This window comes from Arachis ipaensis, chromosome B1, assembly GCF_059453495.1.
Source record: "Arachis ipaensis isolate K30076 ecotype BB chromosome B1, ASM5945349v1, whole genome shotgun sequence".
Taxonomy (NCBI): Eukaryota; Viridiplantae; Streptophyta; class Magnoliopsida; order Fabales; family Fabaceae; genus Arachis; species Arachis ipaensis.
The window spans coordinates 2,380,002-2,393,039 of record NC_142436.1 but is presented as its reverse complement, the minus strand read 5'-3'; the positions used below and the strand labels follow the sequence as shown (position 1 = coordinate 2,393,039).

The 13,038-nt window shown below is 28.8% G+C and overlaps 1 long non-coding RNA gene across 1 annotated transcript; it reads right to left on the bottom strand.

Moving 5' to 3' along the window:
* Positions 1–11,757: 11,757 nt before the first annotated feature.
* On the bottom strand, positions 11,758–12,815 carry LOC148575546 (uncharacterized). Its single transcript, XR_015900128.1, has 2 exons — positions 12,637–12,815; positions 11,758–12,112 (listed from the first exon to the last, which is right to left on the bottom strand). It is a non-coding gene; the product is annotated as an uncharacterized LOC148575546 (long non-coding RNA).
* Positions 12,816–13,038: the final 223 nt, after the last annotated feature.

Below are 13,038 nucleotides of genomic sequence, written 5' to 3'. Positions count from 1 at the left end.
ATAAAATTGAAAAAGCAGAATATTCAATAAAGAACCATGAAGGAGAAGAAGGTATAGTTTTGTAAGCTACGGAAACTTAAACTTCGTGCTCTCACTCCTTGAATCAATCTCTGGCCGTTTATCCCTTTAATAGAGGAGTAAAACTTCAAAAACTTGATACTTGACTCCATCACTTTTGACTTCTTCTTCCGAATATCAACAGTATTAGCGGCGCAGAAGAGAGATAGAATAGCAGCATTGATTGAACCATACATGTATCCATACCTACCATCTTTTCTTTCATTCTTTTTTAAATTTCTTGAAGGATCCAAGCCGTATATCAAAACTTTGACTCCAAGTTTGATTCTTGACCGTTGATACACAACAGAGCTTTATAACCTTCATTTTCTTCAACTTTTCAGTTCGGTGCTTGAGGGAGGAAAGCATTTTAACAAGCAATTTAGGAAGCACAAAGATAGAAATAATCTTCTGAATAACCTTGGATTTGATCGTTGCTTTTTGGTACCCTAACTTCTGACTTTCTTCTTCTTTTCCTTTGTTTCTTGATTTTGGTAACCACTTTTCCTTCTTAATTTGAGCCCTAATCAGACCTACATTTTCTTGCTTACTCTTGAAAGTAATCATGTGGGTGAAAGAGAAGAGAGAAGAGAAAAGACTGATTCGGTTGATTTGAGTTTAGTTCAGATGGAAGTGAAACAATCAATCTTAGTTAGCTATCAATTTCATAGACCATAAACAAATTAATGATGTGAAATTGAGTTTGTATCATTACTTGGTCTTAAGCTTGGTTTTTTATTCTGATAAGAAGTATTCGTATGATTTGTGATTAACAACTATTTCTTTGAATCCATGAGAGAGAACTTACGAACTTTAGGTTTGTTATTAGGCCAGTTTTGATTGCCACTAGTTTTTGCACATTAAACAAACTTAAAGAAAAATTCTCCTGGAGAATTGGTACAAACTAAACACTGATGGGACCTTCAGAGAAAATTCGGGGCCAGCGAGTTGTGCTGGAGTTCTAAGGAACGAAAATGGTGGTTAGGTGTGAGAATTTGCTAGAAGATTAGATAATACAAAGGTCATAGAAGCTGAAATTAACCATATAAAAGTGGGGTTGAAAATTGTTTGGAGTAAAGGAATCAAATTTTTAATAATAAAATCATATTCTCAAGGAGCGATCAAGCTTATAAAAAACTCTCCCATGCATCATCCAACTCTTTTTCATCCTCTACGAAGAATACGGGCTATGATAAATAATAGTTGGAGAGTGAAGTTTCAACATGTGTTCAGAGAGACTAATCAGGTAGCGGATAGATTAGCTAACCTGATATTGGATGATGAAGAAAAAAGTATGTTTTTTGAAGAACCCCTGAAAAAATCTCAATGCATCTCTTTGCTGATAGTTGTGGAATCTCATATCCCCATCCTTTGTAATCCTTTTCTTTTGAATTATTTTAGCCTTATAGTCATCTTAATAAAAAAAAAAATTCTAATCACATATATTAATATATAATTGGACTTTTAACTTTAATAATAATGTTTGTTCATTATCAATTAATTTGTTATTAATTCTTCAAATTTAACAATATATTTATTATTATTGTGATATATTTTATTTATTTTAATATTTTATTATTAATCATAAAATATATAAAAATTTAAATTAAATATTTTTTGTAATAATTTAAATATTTTATATTATTATTATATTAATATTATTTGAATCAACCAAATAATTACTACTCATTTATATAGTTATAATTATTATTAAATAGAATTTTAATCAAATAAATTAAAATATATATTCTTTAATGTTATAAAAGAAGAGAGTATATATTTTATAAATAAAAAAATCATTTAAATATTTTGCAGAAAAAAAGGTCATTTTCTCTTATTTATTCGGTATGATGAGATTGGTATTAATTTTGACAGCTTAGTAACCGCTATTATTGATTTCTATAATCTATCAACTTGCTTACAATTTGTAAGAAAATGTGGCACGTATATTAATGTTATACCATTTGTTTTTCTAAAACCAACTGTCACACTCCCCATTTTTGTCTTACCTCAACCCACCTACCAGAACAACTATTTTTAAATGGGAATCATCATAGCTTTCATTCCTAGGGAATATATAAGCCAAACTTTGTGCATCTTTTCTATTTTATGAGTTTATGTGTGTTTGAATGAAGAAATTAAATATTGTTACATTCTAGCTAGCTGATATTTAAGGTATACATTAAAAAAAAGAATAATAAAAAAGTCTCTATTCGGTATAGTCATCAAAATGTATAATTTATTTTTTTTTTTACGATATTCTAATAATTTGACATGTCAATGACTGATTCATTGAGAATTAAAACTCTATTTAAGAGTTTATTATTAGTTAATTAGTTACTGCATACACAAATCGAAATTCAAATATATAATTTATTTTTAATTGCAAAGTAAGTATAATACTTCAGAACTACTTTTCTTTTATTTTACAAAATTACCTAAAAAATTACCTAAGCCTAAAGCATATATTTCTTTCCAAAATATATATTAACTTATTAGTTGTTAAATATAACATATGCATACATTTTTTTTTAATTTAATCTCTAGTGGCGTAATGTAATAACCATCTAATTTTATTTTCTGTATGAGTAGTATTACAATTGAGAAAGCTGTAAATGTAAGAATTCAAATATTTATTATTTTCTTTGAATAGAAGTATAGAACGAATAACATATTTACGAGTAGTATCAAAGATTAAGATTCTCTAAATTAAAAAAGTTGACAAAATAATAAAGTAAGAAGTTAACTATTTTTAACTAAGATAATAAAACATACATTTTAATACTTTATAGAAATTACAAATTTAATAGTAATTAATTCCTACTTTATTATTGTATGAAAATTTTTATTTTAGAAAATTTAAATTCGTATCGAGGTGGCACTACAACAATTCCAGCAGATAGCGGTAAAAATTTTACGACGGTTTTATAAAACCACTGCAAAACAGCAACCTGCGGCACATATAGCGGCAGTTATTGGTCGAGACTGCAATCAGGACAATATTTAGCGGCGGTTTTTCTCGAACTGCCGCTATATTTCAATCAGACTTGCATTATTATTAACAGGCTTTATTCACTGTGCACGAATTAAAATTATTATTGAATTATTGTAATTAAACATTAATAATTTGATAACATATATTTTTTTAAACCTTATTCTAAATAAATGTGGAATATAAGCTTCAAGAAAGTATGGTATAAAGCGAGGGCTTGCCTACAATGTCACGTGCATGCACCTAAATCAAGCTATATAGAATAGAATGTACCACTACAACTTAAATTAAGAGGGAAGAAGCATAGGATTCCTAGAACTATGAGGTGTATAATATTTTTTTTCCCTCAAAATAAATAGTAATAATTAATAAATAAGAGGGATATTGGCCCATGGATCGGACAAGCTACGAGGTAATAAGAACGTATGGAGCAAATATGGGACAAGATAGGTCGCAATTATGAGATTCACGCACGATGTGTTGTGTAAGTATTCTCAAGTTAAATTTGTATTACTAGTACTACTAAAAAATGTTAACACAATTCGGATGTTTTGTTTGGTTAGATTACACGATAATCAGCCCAATTGGAGTTAGTTTAGTGAGTTTTTTTTTTCTTTTTTGGGTGTCTAGTTTAGTGAGTTAACACTTAAAATAGTATTTAAAAGATAGTATTTAAAAGATTATACATAATATAAGTTATTTAGTCTCTCAAAAAGATTTAACAATTTTCAGTTTGAACTTTGGAAAACTGAAAATTTTAACGTAGGTTAAATTGGTCATTTCCTTAATTTTTTTTTTGCATAATTATTGGTATGACATTACGTAATTAAATATATATAAAACTATTTTATATTAATAGTGCATTAAAATTAAATTCGCACTTACGTTTTTTATTGCATGTTTACGTCATTCACTAATGTAATTAAATTCCTTTAAATATGTCTAACCAATGGAAAAAAAATTCACTCATGGTTATTCTTCGTTGCATCTAATTAAAATGTTGCCATCGAATATAACTTGGAGAACAAGACACTAATATACGATGATACATAATATATTTGAGAGTAAAGTATCGTTTTTGTCTCCAAACGTTTGGGTTAAGTTCTATTTGTGTCCCTAACGTTTAAATCGTCCTATTTGTATCCTTAACGTTTATAAAAGTGATTCAATGTTATCCTACTATCAATTATACTAACAAATCAGATTATAGTTTTCAATTATTCTCACTTGGATGTATTCCTTCTCAATTAGGTCTCACTTGGATGTATTTGATTTTAATATTATACCCACTATTTGTGTTTAGATTCAGTTATGTCCCTAGAAAAGTGAATTATGTAAATGTTGTAGGAATTAGTTTCAACATTTGATGAGCTATTTTTCGGAGTAGATCGTCGATTCTATCCTAGACATTTGTATTCTAACTTCAAGAAGAGATTTTTAAAACTCAAACTAAAGCGCTCATGATGTGTAATTAACAGCAGGATAACATTGAATCACTTTTACAAACGTTAGGAATACAAATGGGACGATTTAAACGTTAGGGACACAAATAGGATTTACCACAAACGTTGGGGACAAAAACAATACTTTACTCTATATTCAATGTATCGGGTATTATAATTTTTTTCAGTTAATAGTCAAATTAATCTCTAAAAAATAAGATGTTTTTCAAATTCAATCTTGAAATATTTTATCAATCAAATTAGTTCTTCAAAAATTACGAATTAATTATATTTGTCCTTCAGTCATTCCGTTAATAATTTTCTTCAAAGATTGATGTTGTAAAACGTTAATTGATAACATATATATAATACTTGGTATGTCTAATTGGATATTGACCAAATATGTTTATAAAAATTATTAATTTAGTTATTTTTTCCAATTATAAAAATCTTATTCCTAATATGACCTAATAACTAAATTGATAGATTTTCGTAAACATATTTAGTCAACGTCTAATTGAATATGTTATATGTCATGTATGCTATCAGTTAACATTTTATATCATCAATCGTTGACGAAAATTGTAAGTGAAGTAACTAAAGGACAAATATGATTAATTCAATTCGTAATCTTTTGAAGGACCAATTTAATTGAAAAAAATTTTCAATAACAAATTTAAAGAATGCCTTATCTTTCAAGAGAACTAATTTAACTATTAACTCATGTTTTTTTTAAATATATATAATTTGTATTGTTCTTGGACTCATTTTTATTGGGTACTATTTTCTTTTAAATCAAACTCCTCTAAACTAAAAAAAAGTGAGAGTTTAATTATTCGTAAAAAATAATAAAATTTTTATATTATAAAAATTATAAATTTAATAGGGATTCATCTTTATTTTATTACATTTTATCACCTTATTAATATGGTCACTGTAATTCTATAAATGATATATTTTTCGTTGTTCTACTATCATAAATTAAAGATGTTGATTATTCAGATATGTCCCTCCCTACATCTATATATCCCTTCTTCGAATATGATTTTATGAACATATACGACTAGAAAAATTATTTTTACCAGTTATTTATTGTTAGGATTTGGTTGAATTAGTCCCACATTGCTTAGGATAGCAAATGGAGTGGGTGGCCTATGCTATAAATATGAGGCTAAGTTCTCCATTTGTTTTTGCACCAGTCAGAAACACTTTAAGCTTGTATCTGATTTTTCTTTTCCTCTATACTCTTTGATTAGAGAGTGTTGTGAGGTGTAGTTAGATATTTGCTTTGAGAGAGTGTGGGTGTACTGGGGTGCCGGTGTTAGAGAGAAAGAAGTCTATGTGTTGCAACAATTTTCACATAGTGATATTCTCTGGTTGTCATTTGACAACGGCCGTGATTTTTTCTCCGGTAATTGGAGTTTCCACGTTAAATTCTTGTGTTGTGATTGTGTCTATTTTATTTCTCTGTGAAAGGTATTTTCTCAAGAGGGAATGGTGTATTATTCCCAACATTTATTTTATTTTTAACAATAATAAAAATAACCGTTAATATATTTATCAGTAATCAAATATTAATCATCTTATATTTTATAATTAAAAAGATTTTAGCGGTAATTATATAATTACTGATAAAGATCTTTTTAATTACCACCAAAAAATATAATTACCATTATAACATATTGTAATAACAACAAATACATAAGCTAAATAAGAAATATTACTACGAGAAAAATATTGAATACTGTTGGAATTAGCGTTGGACGTTAGTGGCAGGTTTACCAGCGGATATGGAATAAATTCGTCAAGTAAAAAAGTTACCGTCGTATTAGATTTTTTGATGATAAATCTGTCAGTAATATTTGGAGGGAAAAAAATTGGCGCGAGCATTACCGTCAGAATTACCAAATCCTCAGGTAAAGCTCAATTAATGGAACGTGTTTTGGTCATACGCAATGTATTGCCGTCGGATTTATCCGTCAGTAAATCTGACGGGAAACATGATATAAATCCAAAATGCGCGGCCCTCTCCCCTCACTTTCAAGAACACTCTTCCCCCCTCCCCCTCCAATTCTCCTCTCTCTTCTCTCTCCCCTGCAACTACCTCCGGCAGCCCCTCCGCCAATGCTGCCCACCTCCATTCTCCTCCAAAGTTTGTGTCAAGTCGCCTATATTGTGTTTCGTTGCCTCAAACGGAGTTGCTCATTCTGTCTCCGCCACCGTTGGAAGAGTTGCCACTGTCGCTCCCTCTGTCGCTGGAGTTGTGTCTCTCCTTCGTCGTCCAGGTAGGTTGCCCTCATCCCTCTCCCTATTCCATCTTGTTTTCATTTTATTTTAATAAAAAATGTTAACTCTTTTTTGCCCTAACTCCTTTTTTGAACCACCATCCAATTCTACCTCTGCCTCTGGTTTCTTTGCCTGCGGCTGCTTCAGTTGCCGCCGAATCCCTTTCTATTTCTGCCGCTCCTGGTTGTCCTGCTCGGCTCCTCTGTCTGTGCTTCTGTCAAAGACAAGCGCCTCAGGGTGAAGGGACTCGTGAGGATGCCCACTAAGGTTCTTCACATCACTATCAAGAAATCTCTTTGTGGTGAAAGTAAATTCTTCATTGCTCCTTCCACAATTTTTATCATACTGTGACTGTTTTGTAATTTATATTTTTTTTCAAATTGAATCCGTCTCTCATATTTAGATATCATTCATTATAGAATGTTAAAGAATTTTGGATTGGAAAGATTATCTATTTCAGTGCTTGGGTATTTAGATAATAATTGTTCTAAAATTTATACAAATGATGGTACTGTTATTATTGCTTGAGTATTTGATGCAAATTATTTGTTAGAATTTTGAGTTTCAGTGGCCTTAATGTTAGTTTTATGTTGTGGTTAGTTCACACTATATATGCTTGTGGTTTGCTGTGTTATATGTGTGTATTTGTTGGCACATCTTATTTTCTACCATGATTAGAATGATTTACAATGAACCTATAAAGCTAGAAGATGTCCAGCCAGAAGTTGATAATATGAATGGGTATATATAATAATTCATTCTCTTTCAAGTAACTCTTACATAGGTTGCACATTATTTTATCTACTACTTACTATTGATTATTAATTTAGTGTTCCTGTAGTTCTTTTATCTTTTCTTTCTTTGTTATTTTTTTATTGAACTCTCTTTGCTTTGCTTGTTGCAGATTTCTACAAAACAACAACTTGACAGGTCAAGTTCCATCAAACTTGATTGAAAAACAAGGACTAAATTTTGGGTAACTAAAAAAACTTATTTACTTTTCAACTTTTAGAATTGTCTCAAATGATTAATATTGATGATAGTTGATAATGAAATTTTTATTGGTTATGAATTGGTGTTTGATTTGGCTATTGTATTGGCTTAATTTATGACAATGTATGATTGATATTGTCGATGATAAATTAGGTAATTATTAATATCATAAATAGTTTAGTATGGTTGATTCTTTATGTAATGTAGTAGTATTAGTATAGCTTAATCTTTAATGCTCATAGTATTGTTCTTTCGATTTCTGATTTAATTTTGTTAAATTTTTGTAATTGAAAATTTGGTGCAGTTCAAATTTGATTTTCTTGCTTAATTGAATTATTTTTTTAATAATAAATTTTAATATTTAAACTTGTTTATGAATTTTCAATTAAAAATTATAAAACTATTTAAAATTATAAGAAATTGTAAAACTTTGAATTTTGTTAGTTTAAAAATTATTAAATTTAAGTATTTAAAATTATATATTGAGTTTTCAAACAAATTTTAAAAAAATTAAAATCTAAGTTTATTGTCGGTGTCGGCACTATTAATTTAATTATTAATAATAAATAATATATTACCGACGGATTTACCGGAAAAAAATTCGACGGTAACAAGCTCTAGAATTTCGCAATTAAAAGTTTATATCTGCCGGTAATTAGCGGCAAATAAAAAATCCGCTAATAAACAGTTTCCAGTGAAATTTATACTGTCAAATTTATTCTACCGCTAAATCCGACGAATTTTTTTGATAAATTTATCGATAAATTTGATAGTATTCGATGATTTTCTTGTAGTGTATAACATTTATTGTTATTGCAACTAATTAAAAATTTGCCATTAAAATTATGAGGAAGTATAGGGAACCAATGGAATATCTGTACAATGTGTACAATAGAGGTTTAGAGATGTCCGATTCAGTATTAGAGATATAACCATTAGTGTTACCTTTTCCTATTAGATTAAACTTTTGGGATGGGTGGTATCATGACATAGTTTCAAAGCTCTAGATCTGAAAGATCAAAAGTTCGATCCTTGGTGAACCCCAAAATCAATGATGTTCATTTTTTAACTCATAGCCCATTGTATACATTGTACAAATATTCTATTGGCTCTCTAGCGGAATTCTAAAATTATTTTTATTGTAGTGCATTGGGAAGAACATCAAAGTTGAAAAGAAGGCAAAGAATCGAATAAATAAAAAAGTTAAAAGTAAAATGAAAAACATAGAGAGAAGCATTGTTTTATAAAAGAAAATGCATTTTCGAAAACTAGGGGAGGCAAGTGAGCTAGCCCTTTTCGCCGGGTCTCATCCTGTCTAGTGAGACAATCCCAAAAATATAATAATAATATGATGATTAAAAATATTATATGAGAATTAAAAATAATTAATTATTTTATTTTTAAATTTAAATTTTATATTTGAATGAAATCTTAACTAATTCTATTTTAAATTATTGTGATATAGTTCATAAAATTTAAAAGATTCAAATTTAAAATTAGTAATATACATAACTTTGTGTGACACAATCCACATCTATCGAACTTAGCATATCTATTTAGCTTATTATATATTGAACATGACTATTTGTGTTTTTCAACAGTGCTTATTATGGAACAAATTTTCCAACAGTTGAGAATTTTGAAGGGCATGTAACTAATGAAAATTTTAGTTTTCTAACAATATTTATGAAACAAATTTTCCAATTCACATATTATACTCTTCAATTCGTTTCTATGCTTCTCTGCTTATACACTCTCTTGGTCACATTCTATCAATAGTTGAGTAATTATTTGGTATTTTTTTATAAATTCCACTAAAAATAATTGTTTGCTAATGAAAAAGTTAAGGAAATAATGCACTTTATTATATGATCATTGAATGTATATAATATTGTGACTATATTTGAATCCACACAGCAGCAATATAAAGTTCATGTTACATATTGTATCTATCAACTATAGCTATTATTTCAACACTTTATAGTGTGTTGTTCAATTTTATTATCTTCCTCTATTTTCACTGGATCTTTCTCTATCTCCATGCACATTGTTGCACAGTTTCCAAAACCAAGGTCTGATTTTTGTTTTGAACATTTGAGAGAAGGTATTTACTGAACATTTCTAGATTCAAACATCATAAAGTCATTTAAGAATGTATAATATTAATAAAGGTGTTTATTTTTTCTTTAACAGGCATCAACAAGATTTGTTTGTGCCTTATTTTCTCTTCATTTTCCCATGGATAGCCGCATGGGCAAAGAGATGAGACTAGTAATTATACTACAATTCCCAATTATCTAGAGCAGAAGAAAGTTCAAAAGTCGTCAAGGATCTGGAACTAGCACCATATTTAAGCATGTATGATTTTCTATTGCAAAATGTTTAGACGTGGGAATAAATTATGGTATAAGCATTTGAGTTGTTTGGAATGACACTGTTTTCCAGAAACCGCTGCTAAACATTGCGACGCTATTTCTCGGTTTTGCGACGGTTGTGCCAGCGGTTCCTGAGAACCGCCGCAAAATCATATAACCACCCCCTAATAAGCGACGCTTAACAAACCGCTGGAATCCTGTTTTGCAGCGGTTTAAAACCGCCACAAATCACTCCAAGAACCGCCGCTATTTTTCATTTTCTTTGTAGTGCCTTTTGGACCCTAGTTAGTATATGTAAGTGTTGAAACAAATTCATTTTAGATATTTATAAAATTATTGATGAAAAAATATTGGCTTAGAATAGTAGTCATGAGTAAGTTTTTGTTATATTTTTTGCTCGTTCTCACGTAACATGTATAAATATCTTAGCATTTTGCTTGATTGAATGGACAAGGTTCTCCTAGTGAAACTACAGAACTAGGTAATATTTCATGATGTGATAATTTTTATTGAAGTTTTGACGTGACATGTTTACTCGATAGCTAGCTGAAGACATTTAATAAAAAATAGAGTAACTCATTTAATGCTTCAGCAATGTATGAACAACTATTATCAAGTTGAAAAAAATATACTTGATTTCATTTAATCAAATCCTAGAGTTGATTTTATTTTATACAAGAAAGGAATAATACTATCTTTATTCAGGTGATAATGATGAAGCAAGCAATACAAATGATGAGCTTCACTTTCTTCCAGAAGTTGCAGAGTGTCTTAAACCTGCAGGTTAGAGGAGGATTTTAACTATCTCGAATTTTTGATGATCCAGACGAGGACTATTTAGATGAGTAAGAGTAGGGTTATTTATTTTGTTTCGAATATTTTGTATTGTTAGCGGATTGCAATTTAGACGAATATAAGTCTGAATTTAGTTATTTATCTTGTCTTGAATATTTAAGTTAGAAGATTATTTATTATTATTTTGATAAGTTTGTAAGTTTATTATCTAATATTTAGTATAAATTTTATTTTGTATTTAAAAATTTATTTGCCTCGTTATCTAATATTTAGTATAAATTTTATTTCTATATTTAAAAGTTTATTTGCATTAATTGTCTATTATTTTTAAAAAAAATAAAAAATATGCTATTAAAATCGACGGCATCATTGTCGCTTTTTAATTTTAAAATAGACAAAAAAAAATAATAAAAAATGTACGGAGAGCTTGTCGATAATAACTAAACGATGGCTACTTTGTCAATTTTAATGAATCAAATATTGACAGACAGTGTGTCGATTTTATATAATATTATCGACGGCAAATTTGTCGCTTTTACTAAATGGGTAAAAATCTTAAACTCATATTATTTACGAAAAAGTTGTTGATTTTATTTAAAATTTATGGACGGTTTGCCACGCTATCAATTGTATTATATTTTTGAAAAATTGACACGTTTAAAAGCGACACATCGTGCCGTCGATTTTACCGTCGATTTTTTTGTCGATTTTAATAGTGTTTCTTGTAGTGAAATATATAATTTTTTACGATTCACAGTACCTACCATATTTAAAAGAGAAAAAAAATGAAACATAAAAAAATGTAAAATGAAACAAATTGGATAAAAGAAAAATATTATTTATGCAACTCTGATAGGTCCAGTTACAAAATTTTTGCAAGCTATGTATATAGCTATTGATTATTATTCAACCTATGGTATGCCAAATTAAAGTGTAGGCTTATGGTATACATTTTATTCCTTTATTCTCATATACTAGTTTCAAGATTTAACATAGCAAAGATGTAACAAATTAACGTCTTTCACTTGTATGCTATTAGCAACATACAGTGTATCCCAGCACACAACAAAGATTGCGACATTGAATGTCGTAGTTTCCACCATCCAAGTCATTACCATCTTTTCCTAACCCAACTGGTCCAGCAATTTGACGTATTCCTTCTATTTTATAAACTGCAAGCAGACAATAATACATTTTTAGGAATATGGAAGTTTGGAAACATGTTGAATTATAATTTGTAATTTATAACATGAGAAATACAATCATACTTGAAAAGAAAATATCATATGTTATAAATATAGATACTTGATAATGAAATAATGAAATACATGTTTTTCTTCACTTTTGAACATAATTCAAAAAGGGGAATTTAGAGTTAATAAGTAAAAGCCTTTTATAAACAATGTTTTTTATGTCTTATTTATAAGGAAAAGTATAGGATACCAATATACTATCTGCCAACTTATTACCAACAATAATTAATTATTATATTTTAAACACATGTATAAAGAAACACATCCAGAAAATACATCTATAAAGACACTTCTATTAGATACAGCCATAAAAAAGACATTTTTATTAGACACATCCATAAAGACATTTCCATTAAATATAGTCATAAATAAGAGTTGGCAGAAGTTGGCAGAAATATTGTTGGTAACATAGCGAAATTGTATTTATAAATGCTAAAACAAACCTGTTCCTGGGGTACATCCTGTTGCTGGTAAGTCCCGAGCTAGAATCTCGGAAGGGATTAGAACAATCACGGCTAAAATTGCAAGGATCAAAAGAGCATTCTTGAAAGCCATCTTTTAGTTGAAATATATTTTTGCTAAAAAGAGATAGAGAGTATTTTGTATAAAAAGAAAAATAAAAGAAAGCAGTATGTGGTAGACACCTTAACTTATTACTAAGTATATATAGGGGTGCACATCAGCTTATGAACGTGCCGAGCTGGGTTAAAATGGTCAATTCAATATATAATTTTGTAAATTTATATAATAAATGAATATAATTTATCTTTAAAAATTAAATTTACGGTAATATTAGGGAGATAAAAAAACAGCCAGAATTTATCTTATTTAGCATTCATTAATTA